This window comes from Macaca fascicularis, chromosome 2, assembly GCF_037993035.2.
Source record: "Macaca fascicularis isolate 582-1 chromosome 2, T2T-MFA8v1.1".
Classification (NCBI taxonomy): Eukaryota; Metazoa; Chordata; class Mammalia; order Primates; family Cercopithecidae; genus Macaca; species Macaca fascicularis.
Genome location: NC_088376.1, coordinates 103,117,200 through 103,143,651, shown reverse-complemented (window position 1 = coordinate 103,143,651; position 26,452 = coordinate 103,117,200). Strand labels below are relative to the sequence as shown.

Below are 26,452 nucleotides of genomic sequence, written 5' to 3'. Positions count from 1 at the left end.
GCTGACTCAGTTGGGACAAGTGCCTGTTTTGGTCTTCTTCTTTTTTATTTTTGAGATGGAGTCTCGCCCTGTCGCCTAGGCTGGAGTGCAGTGGTGCGATCTTGGCTCCCTACAAGCTCCGCCTGCTGGGTTCAAGCCATTCTCCTGACCCAGCCTTCCGATTAGCTGGGACTACAGGCACCCGCCACCATACCCGGCTAATTTTTTTCTATTTTTAGTAGAGACGGGGTTTCACTGTGTTAGCCAGGATGGTCTCAATCTTCTGACCTCGTGATCCACCTGCCTTGGCCTCCCAGAGTGCTGGGATTATAGGCATGAGCCACTGCACCTGGCCTGGTCTTCTTTCTTATTCCTTCCTGCTTCCTGGAATGCCAACACGATGCTGGAAGTCTGACAGCTGCCTTGGACCATGAAGTAACCTTGCTATATGGATGTGCTGCAGCTGGTGGGGCAGAATAGTAGTTGGAGTCTGGGGCTCTGGACTGCCTGTTTATGGGCTTGTTATATATGAGAGAAGAAACCCCATGTGTTTAAACCTCTTCTCTTTTGAATTTTCAGTTAAGTGAAGTTGAACCTAACCCTAGCCTAAAGAGCACTGTTGTCTGAATGCAACCCCAGGACACTGAGAAGCTGGATAAGCACTCTCTTAGTGCTCTCTGTTGAATTTGTGTATGGCTTGGATCACACTCTCTACCCTAACCTTGATTCCAGAGAGTTGGGCCAGCTCAGGGTGGGGTGTAGGAGGATGCACTGTATACACACTGACAGTATATGTGTCTCCTCAACATTCAGAGGCCACATGGCAGGGCAGATGTTCATTAACTAATTTGGGCTTATCACATCTGTTTAATAAACAACAGCGGGGACAGATAGTGCCCTACAGGCATATTAAAGGGAAGACTTGATCAAATTTAGCATTTATTGTCTGCCTTACAAACAATGCACCTGGATTTTTACCACGAAACTAGCAATAGAGTCCCTGAAGCTCAAGTTTAAAAAGCTTCAAATCAAACGATTTGTAATTTGGTTATGTGTTGCAGAGTTGACATCAGCTGGCATATATGACTGTGTCCATACTAGCTGTTATATTATTAAAATAATTTTGGCTGGGCGCGGTGACTCACACCTGTAATCCCAGCACTTTGGGAGGCTGAGGCGGGTGGATCACAAGCTCTGGAAATCGAGACCATCCTGGCTAACACGGTGAAACCCCGTCTTTACTAAAAATACAGAAAATTAGCCGGGCATGGTGGTGGGTGCCTGTAGTCCCAGCTACTCTGGAGGCTGAGGCAGGAGAATGGCGTGGACCCGGGAGGCGGAGCTTGCAGTGAGCTGAGATTGTGCCACTGCACTCCAGCCTGGGCAACAGAGCAAGGCTCCATCTCAAAAAAAAAAAAAAATAATAATAATAATAATTTCATCCTGATTGGGAAATAGCTATTGCTCAACCTCCCCAACACCAGACTCCTCTCTTTGGGCCTTCTAGACCCCTGCATGAACCAGCAAGTAAGAGGTGAATGCTTGACAGCAGGGACCTTCCTGGATTTAGTCACTACCCATTTGCAAAGTTAGGCATTTGAACCTATGGTGTTGTGACAAAAAGAGTCAAACTCTATAAAATATTTCAAGAGATTTAAACTGAGCCAAATATGAGTGGCCATGGCCCATGATTCAGCTTTCAGGAGATCATGAGAACATGTGCCCAAAGTGGTCGGGGTGCAGCTTGGTTTTATACATCTTAGGGAGATATGAGACATCAGTCACATACATTTAAGATGTATGATGGTTTGGTCCAGAAAGGCAGGGCAACTTGGAGTGGAGGTGGGATGTGGAATGGGGGTGGGGCTTTTAAGTTATAGGTAAAAATTTTTTGGGTTGGCAATTGGTTGAAAAAGTTATTGTCAATAGAAAGGAATATCTGGGTTAAGATAAGAGGTTGTGGAGACTAAAGTTTTATCATGCAGATGAAGCTTCCAGGTAGCAGGCTTCAGAGAGAATAAATTATAAATGTTTATCAGACTTAAGGTCCTGTTAATGTTAAATGCTGGTTGGCTTTTCCTGAATTCAAAAGGGAGGAGGACATAATGAGGCATGTCTGATCCCCTGCCCACCCCCCGAATCATGGCCTGAACCAGTCTTTCAGATTATAGGAAGTCTGTTCAAATGATTGTGGGGCATTCACATTTTATTTTTGGTTTATAGTGTCGTTATCCCAGCAGTACTACTGCCGCCCTATATTTGTCCATAGTTTGATTGAAACAGTATACAGGGGATATCGCTCCAGGCAGTTTATAGTTTGCCCCTGGATCAAATCAGATCCACAGAGAAACTGAGAATGTGTACTGCATTTCAATTAGCCTCTGCTACCCCTTGTCCGCCTGAGAACTGGTCTTGCTGAATTGTCATGCAATCAGCATGACAATGTGATATCATCAGTCTGAGCTGTCAACAGCCCAGGCTGAGAGACAGGGAGGGAAACAGCACAAATGACACTCATTGTCGTCTGTCTCTTGGGAATGTTGTCAAGGATGTGTGTTTTTATATCGTGTCTATTTATAAGGATACTCAGAGAAATGCCTAACTGCTTTTCGATGTAAGAACAATTGTATTACTCCTGAGAAACCGTTCTCTTTTTAACTTTACACATCTCTTTGTAAGTGTCTAGTTTTCTCTTCTCCTTGTTTTTGTAAGTAGACTTATATCTATTCTGGAATGAGGCAGAGAATAAAGAAATAAATTAAGTTAAATTAAATGAATCATATCACATTTAAATGAAATTATGAAAAAACTCAAAGCCCATGATCAAAGAAACCTAAATACATAAGCATTTTGCATTTTTTTTCCTCAGTGGAATTTTAATATTAACTTATCACAATTACACTGAGTAATAATGATGATACTCAATTTTAAAAGCTCTGGAATGAAAATGACTAACTGAAGAGAATATTCTCGTTAAATTCATATGTTCACAGACATATAAGCTCTTTTTTATTACCGTATTTTTACAGATAAACACTTCAGCATAGTCAAGGCCTTGCACAATTAAATTTGGAAACTTTGCTTTAATTCTAAGGGAGGCACAATATGAATGTTTGTGTAGGCTTTGTCCTAATTTGCCTTTGAATAAACACAGGGAGAGTCTGTTCATTTTCATAAACATGTAATCTGGACATACCCAAGTACTGTGTCTTCTGGGATTGTCTCTCCATTTTCTCCTTCTGTTAATAAATGGATTCCACCAGGAACGGTGGCTCATGCCTGTAATCCCAGCACTTTGGGAGGCCAAGGCATGAGGATTGCGTCAGCCCAGGAGTTGGAGATCAGCCTGGGCAACAAAGTGAGACTTCTGATTCCATAAGAAGTAAAAACGTCAGCCAGCTGTGGTGGGTCACATGCCTCTAATCCCAGCTACTCAGGAGGCTGAGGCAGGAGGATTGTTTGAGCCCGAGAGGAGCTGTGATTATACTACTGCACTCCAGTCTGGCAACACAGCACCACCCTGTCTCAAACAAAAAAGAAAAGAAAACAAATGGATTCAAGTCTCATCCCATGTAACTCTGGAATATCCTGTTCCCTATCTAAGATTATCAAAGATTCCCAAGAGGGTTGCATTCTCCTGGTTATCTCCTACTGATAGCAGCAAGAGACAGCCAAATTCCTAGGCAGACAGGGGCAGGTCCTCGGTGAAGCCTGACGTTCAAAGTGTAGCAGGACAAATCGCAGACAAAACCCCTCCAACACCGAGTTAAAGAAGGAAGGGCTTTATTCGGCTGGGAGCTCCGGCAAGACTCACGTCTTCAACAACCAAGCTCCCTGAGTGAGCAATTCCTGTCCCTTTTAAGGACTCACAACTCTAAGGGGGTCCACATGAGAAGGTCTTGATCCATTGAGCAAGCAGGGGGTATGTGACTGGGGACTGCATGCACTGGTAATTAGAACGGAACAGAACGGGATAGGGATTTTCACAGTGCTTTTCTATACAATGTCTGTAATCTATAGATAATATTACTGATTAGGTCAGGGGTCGATCTTTAACTACCAGGCCCAGGGTGTGGCACGGGCTGTCTGCTTGTGGATTTCATTTCTGCCTTTTAGTTTTTACTTATTTCTTTGGAGGCAGAAATTGAGCATAAGACAAGATGAGGGGTGGTCTCCTCCCTTAAAGGCAAAGACTGCTTAGAACCTGAAAACTGGGCTGCCAGTTCCAGGTAGGGTCCACAACCCGAAGTGAGAACTTTCTTGATACTAATTGAATTTAGCTAATTGAATGGTGTTTTTTCCAGGCCAGCCCATGGGCCAATCAGCACACACTCCCCTATTCTGAGCCCATAAAAACACCAGACTCAGCGACATGTTGGAACTACCTGCCTTTGGGTAGGGGCTACCCACTTCAGGTCCCCTCTGGTGTCAGCAGCTGTTTTGTCACTCAGTAAAACTCTGCTCCACCTTGCTCACTCTCTGGTTGTCTGCATAACCTCATTCCTCTTGGACACAGGACATGAACCCAGAGCCTGCCCGGATGTGAAAGGAGTTGTAACACTGTATCCCTCCCACCCTATGCCAGTGCTGGGTGGCTGTCCCATGTGATGGGAAGTGGTGGTGGGGCCAGGCCAGCCCAGGAGCCATCATGGGCCAGAGTGGGGCAGCGGGACTGAATAAGCTATAACACAAATGAGCTGAAACATGTTCTATTAACGATTAATTGAAAAGTCAGTTAATGCAAAGATTCATAAAATGATTGATATCTTATGTTTTATATTTTATTAAAATGTGTAACCTGTTCACCTTTTGATGTTGGGCTAAGTTTTCTTTTGATTACTTAGTAATTAGAGTTCTAGTGTCTCTTTTTTATAAATTCTAGCTATAATATATTTGATACAGTGTCTTGTTTTTATTTAAAATAAAATGAGAACCTAATGATATTTTTAAGCAATCATGGCAAAATCCACTTAGATTTTTATGATTATTTTTCACCAATATTTATATTTATCTAATTTGCATCTTATTTGACCACAGTCCTCTTTAGCAATTTGCTTTTATTTATTTTTCCAAAGTAGTCAATTTATGTGTCCTAGAAGTGACAACTATCTTTTTTTTTCATTCATTTAATCAGTTTCATTATCTTTTAATATGCAGTTACAATCGGCTGTAAAACTAGCATTAACATCTTTGGGGCCAGGTGCGGTGGCTCATGCCTGTAATCCCAGCACTTTGGGAGACCAAGGTGGGTGGATCACTTGAGGTCAGGAGTTCGAGACCAGCCTGACCAACATGGTGAAACCCCGTTTCTACTAAAAATACAAAAATTAGCTAGGTGTGGTGGCAGGCACCTGTAATCCCAGCTACTCAGGAGGCTGAGGCAGGAGAATCGCTTGAACCCAGGAGGCGGAGACTGCAGTGAGCCGAGATTGTGCCATTGCACTCCAGCCTGGGTGACAAGACCGAAATTCTGTCTCAAAACAAACAAACAAACAAACAATCTTTGGGAGCAAACACAACGGACTCCTGGTAAGTGTATATTTCACAGTGATATAAGGGCCAAATGAGGCAGCAGCACATGGGGCAGGTGATGTTCTACACAAGGAATGGAGGATGTTGATTAGTTCAGGCAGTTGGTTAGCAGAGGTCCTTTATGACAGCTTCTCTGAGAGCAGATTAATACTAGTAATCAAAGGCCTATGGCCAGCTCTGCCTACCAGGTATGTGACTTCAGAAATGTAACATCACTTCTCTGAAACTCAGTTTCACCTGTAATTTGTGAAAAAAATAACATTTGCTAAACCTACCTGCCAGGAAGATCAAATGAAATAATGCACATGAAAGCTTTTTTTTTGAAATAGCAAAATACTGTTAAAAAATAGGTGTTTTTGCTACTTTAGGTTTTATTTTATTTACAACATTTGATAAGCTGTGGGGATGTATTTCCTTGGAGTCTCTCCTGTCTCTTCCTTTGTTTATGATGACTGGTGTCCAGATTTTCAGCTTAACTGGAGTGGTCTGTGACGTGGAAAGGCTCATTGAGCTTTATTGTCTTGAACATGAGTTGCCTTTTCTCAAATGATAAGTAACAGCCTTTCCAGATTCTAGTTTCAGAAATAAATTGGGTTCCAATTATATGTATGTGGAAACGTGATGGTTGACCTGGCAACATAATGGCCCCCAAACAGAAGCAATCATTTTCCCCAAAACTGTTCATAAATTTCAGCTTCTGACACTTAAGACCGCTGATGGTGTTATCCAAACATACAATAATTTTGGATACAGTAATTTTGGCTAAAAGTCTTCATAGTGCTTATATATATATTATATATATTTATTATATATAACATATTTATATATTATTTATTATATAATATATAATGTATAACATTATATATACTAAATATAATATAATAAATATATAATAAATAATATATAATAATATATAAAATATATATAATATATATTATTTTATATAGTGCATGTAAACAAGGCACATGTTATGATTTAAATTTTACAGAAAAGGAAGCTGAAACTGAGAGGGATTAAGAATCTTATTGAGGCTCACAAGGGTGGTAGCAAGTAGTTGGGCTGAGACACGAATCTAGTGCTTCTGATGCTAAATGTCATAATGACTACAACTGAAACTCTCTAGATAGCAGAGATTTGATAAGTATACCTGAATGATTCACAGAGCTCAGGCACATAGTAGATACATTGGATATCTGACAAGTCAAGACATAAAGGAATAATTTCATTTTAAAAAGTATATTGATTGTATTTAAAAATAATATGGTCCTTAAGATTTTCTACAATCTCCAGAAAACTTTTCAGGTGAAGTACCTCAGAGTTTAAAGCAAAGGTCTAATTTTTTATTCTGAGAAAGTACAATAAATATACTGCTTATGTATCCAGACCTTTTGGACACTGTGGTATCCAGGTTAGTTAGAAAATGCCAGTAAAAATCTCAACATATTCTCATGAGACTTGATTGTTGTATTTATGTTTTATATTAGGATTGTGTGATATAAATGAAATACTTAGAACATTGTAATGTAAGAAGGATTTAATCCTTGTATTTATAACATTAAACAGAGTAGAATTCTGTTACAACAAAACTGTTATGAATGTTTGCATAGGTCAAAAGTATAATCATGGTAGGTCATTAAAAGTTTGGTGATAATGAAGGCTGATAGTATCTTTAAAGAGAAGAGATGGTGGTTGACCTAAGAGGGCAAGCTAAACATCTTCACCATAAAACTATCTCTAATAATGTCAGAAAAGATATATTTTTGGAAGGAATAAATTCAGTGCTGGACAACTGCTTTTATTCATGTGCCATCAGTAAATCAGACATTTCTGTCCTCTTGAAGAAGAACACAGGTGGAGATCAATCAGTGGGGGAAACTGCATTCCTAAACACTGACACCACTGGATTATTGAAGATTATGGTATAATAGCTTCAAAATTCTGAAGGAAGATGATTGTGAATCCAAAATTCTATATCCAGGCAAACGAATGTATAAGAAAAAAGGCAAATAAAGGCATTTTCAAAATATGCAACAAGTCAGAAAGTTTACTTCCACAGACAACTCCAGGAAAATAAAATATAAATCCAAGGAAGATGAAGACAAGGGATAAAGGAAATATAGGTATATAAAGAAATCAGTAAAAATTGTGGTTGTATCTAAATCATATTGTTATGTAATGAGTGTCAACCGAAATAACAGCCAGAGAGAGGCTCTCTAAAATACAGTGATATTTATCTGGAAGGAGCATTGCAAGGGAATTCACATACTGTGGTAAAGTATGTGCATATTCAGGGAGGTAAAGGAAGACAAAGGTTTTTAATGGAAAAATGAGAAAGATTATATAATTGTTTTGAGTTAAATTGTTTTGAGATCTTTGGCTACAAAAATTAGTTACAAGGGTGGCACCAGTCAGAAGTTGGAGAGGCAGTTGCTGGGCAGATGCCCTTTCAAAAGCATTTGTGTGTGTGTGTGTAAGGTTGTGATGGCTGTTGTGTAAGGGTGTGGTTTTTGGAGTCTTTTGTGATAGTTCTTATTATCAGGCATTTGTATATGAGACCCCTGCTACCCCTGCTTCATGGCTTTCCCTGGCTCTGTTTCTCAAGGTTTTTAATATGAGTGACTCCATTTTGATTCTGACAGCTTTCATATAAGGGTGAAATACGTTACTGGTAATTTATAGAAGAATAGAAATATGTATTTTCTAACCCAACAAAAGGCATGAAGAAGAAAAAAGAGCAACCATAAACCATAGTAAATTAAAAATATTAAATTATAATAAAGAAGTTAAAAGTTTACAATTGGCAGTAACCACAAAAAATGTACATGTGTTATATATTTTGTATTAAAAGGCAACCTTTGTTTTATGTTAAAACTGTCTCAGAACTTCACCTCACTGCTGTTTATAAGACATGCTAAAGCCAAATAACAGCATGATCGAAAGAGGGATTGAAAAATTTATGCCAAGCAACTGCTATTGTAAAGGAGGGTGTAACAATATTATTATCAGAAAAAATGAATTCAAGGAAAATGACATTAAATAGAACAAAGAAAAATAATTCATATAGATTAAAGTCATGCTACCCCAAGAATATGCCTTATAACCTTTTTTATTCCTAACAACTCAGCAGAGTTGTTACACATAAAACAAAATGGGGAGAAATAAAGGAATTTGTATTTACCATGGGGTATAATAACACCTGTTTCAGAAACGGACAGATATAGTAAACAAAAATTAACATACAGATATAAAAAATAATACAGTGAACATGTTTGTTCCAATAGGCATATGTAAAACTTTGTACCCAATGCAAAACATACCAGCTGTTTTCAAACAACCATGACAAAATTATTTTATAAAGAGAATCTTCCACAAAATTTGAAATATAGAAATTGTATAGAACATAGTCTCTCACCAGAATTTAATAAATTAGTTATTAATTTTAAAAGGTAGCTACAGAGAGGCTGGAGGTGGTGGCTCACACCTATAATCCCAGCACTTTGGGAGGCCAAGGTGGTTGGATCACTTGAGGTCAGGAGTTCAAGACCAGCTTGACAACATGGTGAGACCCCATTTCTACTAAAAATATAAAAAGTAACCAGGCGCGGTGGTGCACGCCTGTGTTCCTAGCTACTTGGGAGGCTGAGGCAGAAGAATTGCTTGAATCCGGGAGGTGGAGGTTGCAGTGAGCTGAGATCACACTGCTACACTCCAGCCTGGGCGACAGAGCAAGACTGTCAAAAAAAAAAAGGGAAAATAAATAAATAAAAAAGATAACTACAAGAAAATATTTACTTGGAAAATTTAAAAATTTAAAATTTAAAAAATATTCCATCTGAAGAAAGGAACCTCACCAAATTGTTTTATAGTCAAGTTTTTCAAACATCAAGGATTCTTCATTATGTAAAATGTTTCAAAGCATAGTAAAAGATGGAAAATAATGCTAAAAGCAAATATGATAAAGAAATGTGAGTATAACAACTTCTAAGTAATTATTAGATTAAATGGGAAATGTGAGTATAACAACTTCTAAGTAATTATTAGATTAAATGGCAAATCAAAATTGAAATAATAAACCATATTAAGAATTTAGTTTAAAAATGAAAGGGCTGCATATCAAAACGTAGGGATGCAGCCAAAGCAGCATTAGGGGAAAATTTGTAGGATTACATGTACTTATGAGAAAACATGAAAAATAAATGGACTATATTTTCAATGTAAAAACTAGAAAAAGAACAAGGTAAATCCAAAGAATGTGGAAAAAATAAAATAATAAAGAGAAAAGCAAACATTAAAGTTATGAAAAAAAGTAATCAATATAATTTATTGATAAGTTAAAAAAGCAAATTTTGTTCTTTTAAAATGCTGTTGAAATAGACAAACTTTTGACAATTGTGATCAGGAAAAAAGAGAAGGTTTGTAAATATAACCTTGATAATAAGAAAGAGACATACTTATAGATACAAACGACTTTTTAAAAATTATAATTCTTTATAGGAATAAATTTAAGAATCGAAATGCAAAGGATGATTTTCTATAAACACCTATAATTAATTTACAAGGTAGAAGGTAGAAAAATATTCTTCCTAAGAAAGGCACCTGGCCCAAATAGTTTTACAGTCACATTTACCAAACACTAAGGATTGTACATTAAATAAAATGTTCTAAAGCATAGAAAAAGATGGAAAGCTTTCTAATGTATTTAATAGTGCTAAAAGCAAATATGACAAAAAAGACATAGTTTACAATAGCATCAGAATAACAAATACTTAGGAGTAAATTTAGCAGAATAATTGTAAAACTTATAAAACTATAAAACATTCTTGAAAGTAATCAAATAAATGTATCACATAAATAAATGGAAATGCATCTCATGATCAGGGATTAGAAGACTTACTATTGTTAAGATGGCAATGCTGCCAAAATTGAACTACAGGTTCATCACAATCCTTATCAAAATCCCAGTTAGCTTCTTTGCAGAACTGACAAGCTGATTCTAAAATTTATATGGAAATGTAAGAGATCTAAAATAACCAAAAGAAGAGCAAAGTTGTTGTATTCATACATCCTGATTTCAAAACTTACTACAAAGCTACATTAGTCAAGAATGTGGTACTGAAATAAGGATAGACATCTAGGTCAATGGAATAGAACTAAGGGTCCAGAAGTAAACCCTTATTTGACTTTGGACAGGAATGACAAGAGGATTCAAAAGGGGAAAGAACAGTCTTTTCAACCAGTGGTGCTCAGTTGGAAATTAACATGCAAAAGAATGAAGTTGAAACACTATCTCACACCATATGCAAAAAAATAATTCAAATGAATCATAGACCTAAATGTAAGAGCTAAAACTATAAAACTCTTAGAAAAAACATAGGCATAGATGGCTCATGCCTGTAATCCCAGAACTTTAGGAGGCCAAGGCAGGTGGATCACTTGAGGTCAGGAGTTCGAGACAAGCCTGGCCAACATGATGAAACCCTGTCTCTACTAAAAATACCAACATTAGCCAGGCATGGTGGCACATGCCTGTAGTCCCAGCTACTTGGGAGGCTGAGGCCGGAGAATGGCTTGAAACAGGGAGGCGGAGGTTGTAGTGAGCCGAGATAGCGCCATTGCACTCCAGCCTAGGCAACTGAGTGAAACTCTGTCTCAAAAAAAAAGGAGGGAAAAAACGTAGGCATAAATCTTCATGACCTTAGAATAGGCAGTGGTTCCTTACATATTTCACCAAAGTACAATCAATAAACTAAAAAAGTAGATAATTATATATTAAAATTAAAAATTTTATGCTTCAAAGCATATCAAGAAAAAAAGAACCCATGGAACATGAAGAAATATCTGCAAATCACATATCTGATAACAGAGTTGTATCTAGTATACATAAAGAACTCTTACAGGTCAGTAGTAAAAAATAGGCCAATTAAAAAATAGGCAAAATATTTGAACAGTCATTTCTCCGAAGAAGATATACAATAACCAACAAGCACATGAAAAGATGCTCATCATTAGCTCTCAGGGAAATACAAATTAAAATCACAACGATGTGCCACTTCACACCCAGTAGGGTGGCTACAGTCGGACAGAAAAAATAACAAGTGTTGATGAGGATGTGGAAAAAGTGAAACATTCATATGCTGCAGGTGGGAATGTAAAATGCTGTAGCCACTTTAGAAGACCATCTTTCAGACCCTCAAAAGGTTAAACAGATTTATCATATGACCCATCACCCATTAGAAATGAAAACCTTGGTGCTCACAAAAACTTGTATATGAGTGTTTATAATAGCATTATTTATAATAGCCAAAAAATGGAAATGACCCAAACATCCATCATTTTGGATAAAGTAAATGTACTATGTACATGCAATGAAATTATTCATCCATAAAAAGGGATGAAGAACTGATGCATACTACAACATGAATGACCTTTGAAAAACACTATACTAAGTGTGAAAGAATCCACTCTCAAAAGATTACATATTGTATGATTCCATTTATATGAATTGTCCAGAATAGTCCAATATATAGAGACAGAGGATACATTAGTGGTTGCGTAGGGCTGGGGATGCATTTCAGGGAAATGGGGAATGACTGCTAATGGTATGTAGTATTTTGAGGGTGATAAGAATGTTCTCAAATTGGTTGTGATGGTTATATAGCTCTCTGAATATGCTAAAAATTATTGAATTCTACACTTAAAATGGGTAAATTATATAGTATGTGAATTATCTCAATCAAACTGTTAGAAGAAGTAAACAAAAGGGCTAAAACCCAGTTTCAGTTATTCACTACAACATATTAAATTTTGTTTTTACTTTTATTTTGATACCTTATCTTGATAAATCAGCCATGTGTTAAAATAATCTTGTTAGCCTAGAAATGCTAGGATAACTGATCATAAGTAGCCATGTTAGTATAATTGTAAGTAAAAGATTCAGAATTTAATATGTAAGAATTTAAATATGAGGATTCTTCTGTTTTGGAGGAACAAAGGAGAGAAATTTTCCCGTTCCTTGCACATCAAAATGACAGGTTTCTTTTTTAATTTCATTTTTTGTTTTTAGAGACAGGGTTTTGCTCTGTCACCCAGGCTGGAGTGCAGTAGTGTAATCATAGCTCACTGTAGCCTTAGGATCCTGGGCTCAAGCAATCATCTTGCCTCAGCCTTCCAAGTAGCTTGGGACTACAGGAGCGTGCTGCCATGCTTGGCTAATTTTTAATTTTTTTGTAGAGATAGGGTCTCTACATGTTGCCCAGGCTGGTCTTGGACTCCTGGCTTCAAGTGATCCTCCCACCTTGGCCTCCCAAAGTGTTGGGGTTACATGCGTGAGCTACAGTGCCCAGCTTAAAATGACAGCTTTTAAAACACTAATACAACCACGGTCATTTTCAAGAGTTGCCATTGAGTTAATAAGGTTGGAGGGGCCTTGAGATTCTCAGAAGGGGAATGGAGACCTTGCATCTTTCATGTGGAGGTGAGACCCCGTGACAGTCAGTGTGGGAAAGAAAAGCAGACGTTGTAGTCAATAGCCAGTTAACTATTTTGTTGAGACTTTTCTCATTTTGTTGAGACTTTTCTGTAATAATTACAGACATGAAGCACCATTATATATATATTGCGAAGAGACTGATCCATCCCTCCCCCAATACACTGACAAATTAAATGACACAAGCTCTGTGGTCATCTCAATGAATGCACAAAAGCATTTGATTTTAATTGATTACCTGGTTCTGTTCTCCAAGGACACCCCACCCCCTGTTTTGTTTTTTCCCCAGTGAGGGAAGGGCCAAGGACCACAGTGTGGGAATTAAGGCTGCATTTTATATTATCTCATACAATTTCGGGAAATGAGATGACACAGAAGTTTTTGCTTCTCATTTTGGGGGTAGAGCAGTGACCTTTCCAAGTCTTCAGTTTATGCTGATATTCGGAATGTAATAATAGTTTATTTGAATTCTTTTCTTAGCTCACTTTAATATAAGAGCTACTTTATTGATTCTATTGCTCTTTTAACTGAGCCATGTTTTTTTGTATACAATATACCCACAGTCTTCCCATCATGGTATGTAATTCCACACCAACCATGCCCTTATATTACAAGGCTGTGGAAAGCTCTGATAACAGCTATGTTGAGATGTAAACCCATGGTGCTACGTCCTCATAGAATTTTATTTAATTGATATGTACTTCATGTTTTGTTAGTTTCTTAGGCCATTGGGTCTACATTTTCAAGACTTTTAAATTTAATCTTCTTATTTTATTGGAAACAATTTCCGTACATAATGAATTTACGATGCTGGTGAAAGAACCTCATCCAAGATTTAGCCTCTTTTTTTTGAAAGGATTGAATCTCATCTAAGCAAACAAACAATAAATATTCATGTGGCAGAACCGTAATAGCTTGCATTTAGTGAGTATGCACTATGTACCAGATCAGGGTTAAGTGCTTTACACGCAATATTTCCATTATTATCTAGCCTCATTTTAAATTCGGGACCACAAATCTCAAATGGGAAGTCAGTGCCGTACTTCTTACTGCACTTCCTAGGATGTCCTTTTTCTTACTCTCCACAATGATGATTTCATACATCTCTCACTTCAAAACCCAGCTTTCTCCCCTATGTTTACTCTCAGCTGATGACCTTGCCCATACTTTGTTGAGAAAATAGAAACAATCAGATAGGAACAAACATCATCCAGCCACCAAATCTCCCCGCATTTGTACCCCCACTCTCTGCTTTGTTACTTGTTGCAGTGGACAAAGTGTCCCTATTTTCCTCTTTTGCCCTCTCACAGATGTTACTCCCGTTAAGTGTCACCTCTCCTTCCTGCATTTATCATGTCCCTCTCTATATAGTATTACTTCCATCAGGATGCGGATATTTTCTGGAATCTTGCATCTTAACAAAAGCAACAACTTCCCTTAACCTTATATCCTTTCCTTTCCAGGACCCATTTCTCTGTTCTTCTTCCAAAGAATTGTCTATAGTCACTGTCTCTAGACAGTGCTTGTGACCCACGTTTCCTCCACCCCACCAAACAGGCTTTTATCTCCACTGCTACCCAGAGCTCATTCTTGACCAAGTTGGCTTGATCTCCATATTGTCAATCCAGTGTCATTTCACTGTCATTATTTTACTGGACCCTTTCCACAGTGTTTGACAAAGTGAACTCTTTTCTCTCGGCTTCTATGACAGGACCCTCTCTTGGTGTCCTTTCATATCATTGGTCACACAATTTCCAAGTCCTTTGCTGGCTCCTTCTCTGCCCAGCCACTGCCAGTGTGATCACTGAGACAGGAAGAAAGCCCAGAGATGGTGGTTTCTTGGAAGCCAAGGGAAGAAAGTGTGCATCCTAGAGATTGGGTTTAGGAGGGGCAGTCACCAGCAGAGGACAGTTGAACACAGTGGCCTGACAACCTCATAGTTGTGCTCAGTGACATCATGATGTCAGGATGAGGGGGTTAGAGCCAAAGTAGAGGAGGAAGCTAGTTCCAGATACTCATGAGACCAAGGAGAATCTCAAATCATTTTTGTTTTTGTTACACTGGAGGCAATAAGCCATCAGCAAGAAGGAAATGCATTGGAACTTCCCTTTGAGTTAAAAAACATGGAAAGGAAGCTATTCTTCATCAAAAACATCTTTGAGTAAGAGAAGGAAAGGAGGACAATTATGTAAATAAAGCCAATCAGCCTTTAGAAATGAGTACTTTATGGAGACAGGGTAAGAAAACAGACTATTTTGGGTTCTTTTTGGTTCTGTATGAATTTTAGCGTAGTTTTTTTCTAATTATTTGAAAAAAATGACGTTGGCAATTTGATAGGAATAGCATTAAATCTATAGATTGCTTTGGGCAGCATGGACATTTTAGCAATGTGCATTCTTCTAATCCATGAGCATGGAATATTTTTCCATTTGTTTGTGTTGTCTCTGATTTCTTTCAGCAGTGTTTTGTAGTTCTCCTTGTAGAGATCTTTACCGCCTTAGTTAGGTTTTTTGTTTTTTGGTGTGGCTATTATAAATGGCATTGTGTTCTTGATTTGGCTCTCAGCTTGAACATTAATGATATATAGCAATGCTACTGATTTTTGTACATTGATTTTGTATACTGAAATGTTGCTGAAGTAGTTTGTCAGGTCTAGGAACCTTTTGGTAGAGTCTTTAGGGTTTTCTAGATATAAAATCATATTGTCAGTGAAGAGAGATAATTTGACTTGATAATTCCTTTTTTCCTATTTGGATGCCTCTTATTTCTTTTTCTTACCTAATTGTGAATTTTAGGCTTTTAAAATAATAACACTCCTTAATAGAAACAAGAGAATTTGTGGAGCTATCAGTATAATGAGTTTGTAGGGCAATGACATTGCTTTTTGGAGTATAATTCCAAAATAAATAAAGGACCCCAAGCAATATAACAGACAATATCTTCAACAGAATTTTTTATGGTTAACTGCAGAAAGGGATTTCATGTGGCTTTTTCTTATAGGTGATAAAGAGTGAAGACCTTCACCCTGTTACAAACAGTTGTGGATTTATCAAAGCTACCCAGTTACAAAAACCAAATCTGACTTTTCAAAGTAAACAAATTATTTTCTGTATAATTCTGTAATTAACTATGGGGATATCACTGACCCATTAGCAGAAAAAACATATGGAATGAGATTTGTCTTTATGCTTGAGCTGGGATGTTATAAAATTATACATCGTTAACCATAAACTCAGTCACCATGTTGTATAGCTGGGATGCTAAGATACAAATAGTGGCAGAAATGGCACAACCAGTCCATGACCTCTTTTAATTACTCAGGATGATAATTTTAGGTATCTTTAAGGTAGCTAATTAAAAAGTATGGAGATTCCAAAATCAGTTCAAGCAACATTATTCAGCAAACTTCAGAGCAAAAGAAAGTAATTACTCTTCCCCGAATCTATTCTACTCTTTTAGTTAAGGAGCTCACTGATCCTGCAGTCCTGGGAGGAAACCTGGGGCCTTTTCACACTCTTCTTTTCTCCCCCCTCTTCTTTCTGCTTGGTCCTGAGTCTGCCTCCAATTCCCACACCTGCTTTCAGCCTCACTCTTGCCCTGGGCCTGGGTTGGGAGGTGGTTAGAGAACAAGATTATATGAAATGTTAGAAATGTTGAAGAGGAGTGGGACTTTGGGGTTTGCTGCTCAGTGCTGCCTCAGGCCTCCTCTCCCCACATTCAGTTGCAACACTCCTTGGTCCCCCGAGGTATGGCTACAGTGGGCCTGGGTGTGCCTCAGGCCACCTCTCTGGAAAGCACAGATGTCTATGTGGTGCTAACTATGTAGGTACGCGGAGGGTATGAGTTGTGGGCACATGGCTGCCTACACCTGGATTTTAAAGGATGCCCTGAAGAGCCAAGGGTCTCAGGCAGAGAACTGCCACAGGGATGTGACTATGACAGATAGCTCCACTAGGGAGATGCTTTTTGCTGTCAGGGAAGCAGGGCCACCCCTGAAACCCCAGAATTATAGAGTCACCAGTGTGCTGTTCCAGTCTGGGAGAGCTGTGGGCATGAGACTCTAATGTGTGAGAGCTGTGGTGTGGGCTGCAGCAAAGGTGTGGGTGTGGCGTTGCCTGGAGCCTTGGGGCCCCAACTCCAGTGTGCCCAGGAGTTGGGACATGGAGTTCAAGATTATTCTGGAGACTTAAGATTTAATGTTATTTTCCCTGTTGGGATTTGGATTTACTTGAGACCAGTTACTCTTTTCTTCCTTCCTGTTTTCCTCTTTTGGAATGGGAATGTCTATCCTATGCCTGTCCACCGTCGTATTTTAGAAGTCCATAGCTTGTTTGATTTTACAGGTTCCCAGCTAGAGAGCAATATGCTTGAGAATGGATTGTATCTCACCCATATCTGATTTAGATGAGACTTTTGAGTTGGTGCTGGAAAAAATTAAGACTTCTGGGACTGCTGAAATGGAATGAATGTATTTTGTATGTGAGAATGACATAAATTTGGGAGGCTAGGAGTGGAATGCTATGGTCTAAATGTTTGTCTCCCTCCAAAATTCATATGGAAACTTAATTGCCAATGCAATAATATTAATCGGGCCTTTAGAAGGTGGTTGGGTTGTGAGGGCTCTGCCCTCCTGAATGGGATTAGTGCCCTTATAAAATGGCTTGAGGGAGTCTGTTTGTCCCTTCATACCCTTCTGCCATGTGAGGACACAGGGAGAAAGTACCATCTTGGAAGCAGAGAGTGGGCCCTTACCAGCTACTGACTCTGCTAATGCCTTGATCTTGGACTTCCCAGCCTCCAGAACTATGAGAAATACATTTCTATTAATTATAAATTACCCAGTCTAAGGTATTCTGTCATAGTATCAGAAAGAGACTGAGACATGCTATGTGTACCTCCTCTCCTCTGCTGCTTCTAGCTCCACCAATCTGCCCTTCATTGAGGTCTACTATTAGGGAAAGTTTATTGTTTTATTTGTTATTGTTGTATTAAGTGAAATGGTGAAGGGTTTGAGTTTTCTGTCTGGATTGGTGTGTACAAGACAGAGGCTGCAATAAGGAAGCAAAGACCAGAAACCATTGATCTCTAAGTATGAATTCCTAGGCTTTTTGGAAGGACTTTGGGCTTCGCAGATAGAAATAGGGGTTTGAACCAGTGTAGGTTTGAACCAAGATTCTGAGTGCCATGAAGCCTACCCATCTCAATCACCTGGGTTATGCCAAGATTATCCTGGGACCATCATAGAGGTAACATTTGAGCTGGGCATTCTTGAAGAATTGTGTAGGATTTTCAGTATTACAGGGAGGTATTCCAAGAGACTGAAAGTAATGTGGGAGGACACAGACTTGAAAAAGGTCCTAGCTTGAAAGGTTTGTGACCCTTAGAGGGCAAATTTGGCCAGAAACTCTGCCAGGAACTCTGATCCAAAATTTCTGTAGGATTACAGTGCAGCTCTGACAATGCCTGGAACAGACTTTCCAACTGCATTTAGAGTTGCCTTTTTAGTGTTAGCCAAGAAGTCTACTTCCCCTGCAATCAAGGAAGAATGGAGGCCGAGGGAAGCAGAATCCTGACTGTTTCAAGTCGAAAGGGGTGACTTACTCCTTTGTCATCAGACAGTTCAACAATTGATGGGCACCAAACTGATGTCTGGCTGAGTGACATTAGCAGAAGCTGTTGTATCCAGATAGTCAGCATTTCAACAGCTCAGAGTGATGAGCTTGGACACAGGAAAGGGAATAACAAAGTCATTTAAAGACAAAGAGGAATCTCAGCCCAGCAGACCTAAAAGAACATCCCATTCATCACCAGGGTGGCTCTACAAAGACCCAAATTACAAATAGGGTAAAAATGCTCATTCATAGAGTCTGTCCACAGTGGAGCATTCTTTACACATAGCCTATGTTTATCAGGCAAAGCATGCTTGCCCTGCCTTCTCATTTTAAAGACTGTATTTAAAAGTCTTCCTGACTTCCCAGTGGATTTGTCCTGAAATGAATGAAATAGTAGAGAATAATAAATCAGAAAGGACAGGCTCTGAAATTGCAAATTATTGTCATTACTAGCAAACAGGAAAGGGCATGTTGAAGATAGAAGTACAGTAGATAACATTTACTACTACCACTGCCTACAAGTAGCCCTCTTATCTTTGATTAAGTAATTACCACAGCGCTCACTGAATGAGGACAGCAGTTACATGCTTTATCATCCTGTCACCTCACCACCTAATGCTTCATGGTTATGGCACATCGTGGCTCTAGGCCAGCAGTGCTCCTTGTCGTGTGAGATAGCATATAGAGAAGGTGGCTTTCACAGCCTTGAGGCTCTTAGCCTCTCAGCCCTGTCTCCCCAAACCTCCCTGAACAGTACAAGGCTGAGAACTTGGTTCACTTGAAGGAGCCATCTAGGAAGTGCCAAGGGCAGGCCAAATTGCCCTAATTGTGGCAGGGTACAGACTCTCTGGATTCATGGAAAGTCTTAATCATTAACTGATGTACAGACATTCCTAGCACTTTTCCTGCACAAGTAGACTTTACAGAGATTCTTGGGTTGCTGGGCTTGTAAATTGCTGCCCCTGCCTGCCTGCCTGGTTTTGAACACTATGAACATGGAGAGAAGCAGAGCTGGATAGAGGAGGAGTCTGTTACCTCATTCACTTGCCTCACAGTGGCACGTGGCTCTTACCTGTGTTAGCAGAAAGATTTGACTTTGGCCCATTTCAAAGAGCCATAAAGACACTTGATTGAAAAGCTCAAACCTCAAGGCAGTCCATTGGTTTATTGCTAGGCAGTAACAAGCTGTTGTCCTTTAGAACTTGAGTTAAAATAGCTGGATAGTAAGTAGACGTTCTTTCTCTGGCTTGGGGAGGAGAGTAAGGAAGACACAAGATGGACAGTTTTCACGAAAGGAATGGCACAACATATCCCAGGACTTAATCCTCTTATGAGGGTCACCAATGGCTAGGAACTGTCTGGATTACCTCCCCACCTCTGTCCTTCTATCTGCCCTTTACACATTGAATTAGGTCTAAAGAATTAGCACTGCCCCTTACAGGGGTAGGGATGGGGACAAGCTGGAGGGGGAATGTGAGTCATCAGAAGCTTGCTAGGTTTTCTAACTGGTAGCTGGTCTTCAAATCTTTTAAGCCACACAACCCATCAGTAAAAACTGTTTGACAATTTACCCCTGAAATATGTGTATTTATTTATAAATTATTAGCATGTACCTACTATCAGCTATCCACATTTTTAAAATATTGGTACATCTTACTTTCAGATTAAAACAAAGAAATAAAAGATCTAATATTTTCTTTTACTTGCTCCTAATTGAACATCTTCTTCGTTTTTGTTTTTTTTTTGTTTTTTTGTTTTTTTTTTGAGATGGAGTCTTGCTTTGTCGCCCAGGCTGGAATGCAGTGGCGCGATCTTGGCTTACTGAAACAACCTTTGCCTCCTGGGTTCAAGCAATTCTCCTGCCTCAGCCTCCCAAATAGCTGGGACTACAGGAGTGTACCACCACCCCCAGCTAATTTTTGTGTTTTTAGGAGAGATGAGGTTTTACCACGTTGGCCAGGCTGGTCTTGAACTCCTGACCTCGATCCACCTGCCTCAGCCTCCCAAAGTATTGGGGTTACAGGCGTGAGCCACAGCGCCCGGCCTAATTGACCATCTTCTGTAACCCATGTGTAGTCTAGACTCTGCTTTAAAAACTACTGCTCTAAGCTTTGGGTTCCTCAAGTTCCGGCTTTTTGTTGGCAAAGGATGAAGGGGAGGGATCCACTCAGAGAAAAAAGGGATCATGACTGCATGTATGAGCTGTGTTCAGAGAAATCAATAGAAAAAATGAGTACTTCAAGCTCTCCCCTGGTTTGCCAGTGATGGCGGGAGAAGGCAGTGGTATTCATGGACTCTGTGTTACCTCTCACTGAGCCCAGAGATGGTATTTAAGATGGCACAGCTCGACTAAGCCAAAGTTGATGCTGTGTTTCATTGGGCGTTATGGGTCCTGAAAGTCTGGAAATACGTGGGCCTATACCAGACTCTGGGGAGCAGATTCCTGGACCACTCATTACTACCTGGGGTTATGTCACCCTCTCTAAACGAGGAGTAAAGGTAAAGTAGAGGTTGGCGGAGCCTCCGAATCCTTCATCTTGGTGTTGTGATTTCCCCCCACGTTTCAGTGTTGTGGGATCCTCACCCCCAATCCCAGGATGGGCATGAGAGAGACTGCTCCCCTGCTGTGCATGATCTTCATGCAGTTCAGTCACATGGACAGAGGTAACCACAGCCTAGAGCCAGGACCACCACAGCCACGGGAGGTGAACCAAACTCATTTCAAGCACCTGCTCTGTGCCAGTCTCTGTGTGTGAAAAATGGAACCCAGTTCCTTAAGAAGCTCTTGGGCCAGTGCAGGAGAAAGATGTGCAAACACACACATGGAGTGCAGGGGAGGTCTTAGTTTGGGTTTTTCTCCCAAAGCAGACTGAGTCGAATTGTTCATTTGGAAAGTAATCCTAGGAAAAATACTGAGGGCAGGTGAAGTGAAAGAAGGAAGGGAGGAAAAGTCACAAAAGAGGCATCAATAAACAGGCTATCACTGTGGGCAACTGGGCCTCCATCCCTCAGGGGATTCCTTGAGGAACTCTGTTGAACCTTCCTGCTCAAAGTGTGGCCAGCAGCATTGGCATCACCTGGGAGCTTGTTAGAAGTGCAGCATCTTAGGCTGTACCCCAGACCTACTGAATCAGAAGTTGTTTGCACATTAAAGTTTGAGAAACACTGCCTTAAATCTTTCATCTTTGCCAAACATAACAACTTTGATATAAAACATTTTTTAAAAACTATTTTAGGACTTGGTTCTACTAAACTGGATACTTCTGATAACTTTTTTGAGGTTTCCAATATTTGAAGTGCATATTAAAGTTTTTTTCAGCCCGTAGAAAGCTATTTAAAATGCAACTGCATTTACCTGCACTTTATCATAATTACAACTCCACTGCAGAGACAGAAGGCTCGCGCAGCCAACTGTTCTGTAAAATGCTAATTGTGTATGGGAAGTACTTTCCCTCAGAGAAAAATAGAGCGGCTGTCATGTAAGAAGTTATTTTTAAAGAAATACACCAAATGTCTCCTGTACTTTAATGTTTTATCAAAATTTCAGTGAATAGAATACCCTTTGTGAAAGATCAATACACATAACTCGGATGTAGCTGGACTGTCTTTACTGTCTTACATTTCTTGCCATCTGATGGGAATGGCTGTGGGTGGGAAGATGAGGAAGTCAGGAATTCTGGCCAGGAAATGCCTGCCTGGAGAGGATTTCACATGGTCTACTGATGTTGTTCTCTTTAATCTCCCACTCCTGATCTGTGTCTGACCGTTTAAATGTTAGCTTGTTTGCTGTTAATGTTTAGCAAACATTATTATGCCAGGCACACTAATGGTAGTTGTCAGCATAAAATAAGCAATAGAGACTGACTTACTAAAGCAGAGAGTTTATTTGGGAATAGCAGGAGATTGCAATCCAAGATGTACATGCTATGATGGATCATAGGTACATCCAAGGGGTTTGGGGAAAGGGGAAAGCTTTTAAAGACACAAAGGAGAAGCCCACATAGGCTGTTTTGAAACAAGGACCATTGGTTATGGGGCTTGTTGCAGGAGTTGGCATTAGCTTTTTGGTGGAGACAGCTGGTGTCAGGCAAGTGTCCTTGAGCAAGCGGCTTAACTGGTGTCAGGCAAGTGTCCTTGAGCAAGCGGCTTAATGAGATGCTGAAGTATATATACTTTAAAACTTGTGTTCAGCAATAATGTTTCAGTGTTTTACCTTACTTGGAAATGATCTAGATTTAAAATTTAACTTAGAAAAATTCGAAGGGTATGGCTACTGAAGAAATTTGGGACACTTTTAAAAGTAGACATATTTTAAAATATAATGATTGTTAAAAAGTACATATATAAACTTTTATTTCAGTTATATCTCTTTAATTCACTCATTCTTAACAATTATGCTTGGAACACTCATGAAAATTACATAAGACATGAGACAAAGCTGCCGTCACCTCAAGTTATTTTCCTATTATCCGTTTTGACAGCACATGCATGTCAGGCAGTCATGACAAAGCAAGAACCCTAAAGTTAGGTACATGAGTATTGTTGACAGCTCAGAAGACACAAAAGTTCTCATGAAACTGACAATATTAAGCAAGTCTTGTTACAGATTTACTTAAGTCATGTGAACCTGAAAAGCATTTAGCTTAGTTCCTATATTTCTAGGAATTTTAGGTATACTCATTCATCTCTAAGCCAATTTGAATAAAGCCTTTACTATTTGTAAAGACCTTTACAATTTTTCATTTGCTCAATATCCAAATAGTCAAAAATCACGCCAACAAGGAAGAAAGTGGACAGGGGGCAGAGCATATAAAGTTAGCAAGGCTTTTAGAAAAGGAATTTCAGTTGACTAAGATGTTCCCATGGGAGAAGCAAGATTTAATAGAACAGAGGGGCCTTAAAAAATGCATACATAGCCTGAATTTTAGCTTCCAATTGACTTCCGGCCATAGAGTTCCTTAAAAAAATCCTCCTTGGCTGGGCCCAGTGGCTCATGCCTGTAATCCCAGCACTTTGGGAGGCCGAGGCGGGTGGATCTCGAGGTCAGGAGATCAAGACCATCCTGGCTAACATGGTGAAACCCCGTCTCTACTAAAAATACAACCAAAAAAAACAGCCGGACGTGGTGGTGGGTGCTTGCAGTCCTAGCTACTCGGGAGGCTGAGGCAGGAGAATGGTGTGAACCCAGGAGGTGGAGCTTGCAATGAGCCGAGATTGCGCCACTGCACTCCAGCCTGGGTGACAGAACGAGACTCCGTCTCAAAAAAAAAAAAAAAAAAAAAAAAAAAATATATATATATATATATACACACACACCACACACACACACACACACACACACACTCCTCAAATATCTTACTATCAGGTTTCATCTGTGACAAACAGCAAATATTCCTGGCAGTATTGAACTTTTTTGTTTCCTTTCTGAGTATACAGCTTAGGAGAGAAAGCCAAACAAGCAAATGGTTCAATTCCAAACCAAAGATGTAATTCAAACTCATTCTTACAAACGTTTTTCTCTTGAGAAGCTCTGCATTTCAGTTTTATGCTGCAAAGGATAGGCTGTGAGTGGATATGTGTATGACAATCTTGGTCTATAATCCTACACAAATTTTATTTGGATTAATGGTGGAGGAGTCAGTCTAGTCAGACACATTGTCTTTCTGAGAGCCTCGCAAGAGTTACTTTTATAGATAGGAATGATGTGTGGTTAGCATACTATTTTATGCAAATGGTGGCTTCCTCATCAAGTGTAATGCATCTTTTATTCCTTAAGAACAGATACTTTAATGGTTGAAGCTGCTATATATTTACTCAGTCCTTCACAGCTTGGTTGTTGAAGATCAAGAATAATTTCCCCCCTTTTCCTATTTATTTTAAATAGGCAATATGTTCCTATGACTCAAAACTTAAATGGTACAAAAAGGTCTATGGTGAAAAATTTCCCTTTCACCTCAAGCCACTATCAAAGATAAATTACACTGGATACTTGTTAAAAATGGCAAGACAGATTTTATTTGAGCTACTGCAATAGGGAAGAGAGACTTCAGCATATAACCAAAGTCAACTCTGAATATAGCAAGGGTAGCTGGGTATTTTTAGCCAATGGACTTGGTGAGGAAATCAGTGGATAGAAAATTATTAAGAGGAACTTGATTAGATATTAAGGGTAGGGGTTCTCACCAAACTGACTTGCTAAACTTGTGTTGGCAGGCCAAGGACAAGGCCTAGTTGAGAAGAGGACTCAAAGAAGCCTGAATAATTTGGTCAAGGAGGGAGTCCTTGTCACCAGCCAGCAGTGTTCCTTTCTGTGGACAACCACTAATACTGTATTTATTTTGTTTTAATAACATCAGGTATTTTCTTTATATTAAATTATGTTAGGAAAAGTCTCATTTCAACCAGATGTGATCCAGTCTTACTATTTGTTTAGGTTCTAGAAAATGCTGCCCTATTCACCAATTCCATTTAGGGCCTCATTTTCTTGGGTATAAAGTGGGATTGCTGTGAGCTTCCTCAGAAATTGTAAAGATATAATTGATGTATAAGGACTCAGCAGCGCCTGGCACATGGCAGGCATCTAATGATTGAGATTGCCCTTCCTCCCTTTCCCTGTTGCCAAATGGGCTATTTTCCCAACTTTTTTTGGGCCTCTTGTTTGAACCACAAATTTTGGTGCCCTAGCAGTCCTTGGTGCTTGTGATGGATATCTGTTTCCCTGCCATCTGTCTTTGTCTGACAAGCTGCATGTGAGTTCATGCTGCCCACATGCTCTGCACCTCCATTCCATGCTGCAGCCCAGCAGCAGTGTCTACAACCTGATATTTCCTAAGTGAATATTCTCAACTTACTCCATACTTTGAAGAAATAGCTTTACCTGTGCCACATGACATTGCTAGTTGTGGTTCACTATGTGCTTTAAACACTAATTATCCTGGAAGTTGAATGTATGGAATATTACTTGAATATATACAGTGAGAGCACTGTAGCTAGTGTTTGGCTGGGTTGTTGCTCCATGAAGGATACATTCTTAGATTCCTCTTTGCCTAGCAGTGCAGTTAGAGACAATCCCTTCTTTTGAGTGGAGGGGAAAAGGTTGGGCTTTACAGTTTTGATGAAGCTTCCTTTAAATCCTGGCTCCCTGGCTTTCAGCTTTTCCAAGCATTAGTTTCCCTAGGGTAACCCAGGTGCAGGGGAAGTCTCTTAAAGCAAGTTGTTTCCCCTCCACCTTGCTCCTAGGTCAGAGGTTCTCAAAGTGTGCTCCCTAGATCAGCAGCATCAATATCACCTGAAGTTTGTTAGAAATGCAAATGAGAAACATTGAGGTGGAGGCCAGGTGCAGTGGCTCATGCCTGTAATCCCAGCACTTTGGGAGGCCGAGGCAGGCAGATCGCTTGAGGTCAGGAGTTCAAGACCACCCTGGCCAACATGGTGAAACCTCGTGCCTACTAAAAATACAAAAATTAGTTGGATGTGGTGGTAGGCACCTGTAATCCCAGCTACTCGGGAGGCTGAGGCGGGACAATTGTTTGAACCTGGGAAGCAGAGGTTGCAATGAGCTGAGATTGTGCCACTGCACTCCAGCCTGGGTGACAGAGAGAGACACCATCTCAAACAAAACAAAACAGAAACCAGAAACATTGAGGTGGAGCCCAGCAATTTGTCTTTCAACAAGCTGGAATGTTTGTTGTTTCAGAGACTCCTTCAACAAGAATCTTTGGAAAGATGATTCTGATGCACACTCATGTTGGGATACTGGCTTTACTGCATAAAGCCACCAGGCAGAGGCTCTTGGCTTCTGTTAATATTTTTATATACTCATTTATTTTAGGTTAGTAGAAGG

The 26,452-nt window shown here is 39.6% G+C and overlaps 1 long non-coding RNA gene across 6 annotated transcripts in view; it reads left to right on the top strand.

Annotated features, from left to right (window-relative positions):
* The window catches only part of LOC102136286 (uncharacterized), a 70,402-nt gene that overhangs the window by 13,696 nt on the left and 30,254 nt on the right, over window positions 1-26,452 (top strand). For 3 of the 6 annotated variants that reach the window (XR_012431009.1, XR_012431010.1, XR_012431013.1), the window contains exon 3: window positions 24,823-24,938. The exons of the other annotated variants lie outside the window; for them this stretch is intronic. This is a non-coding gene — a long non-coding RNA (uncharacterized lncRNA). The remainder of the gene's footprint in view (window positions 1-24,822; window positions 24,939-26,452) is intronic. 6 annotated transcript variants of the gene reach the window in all.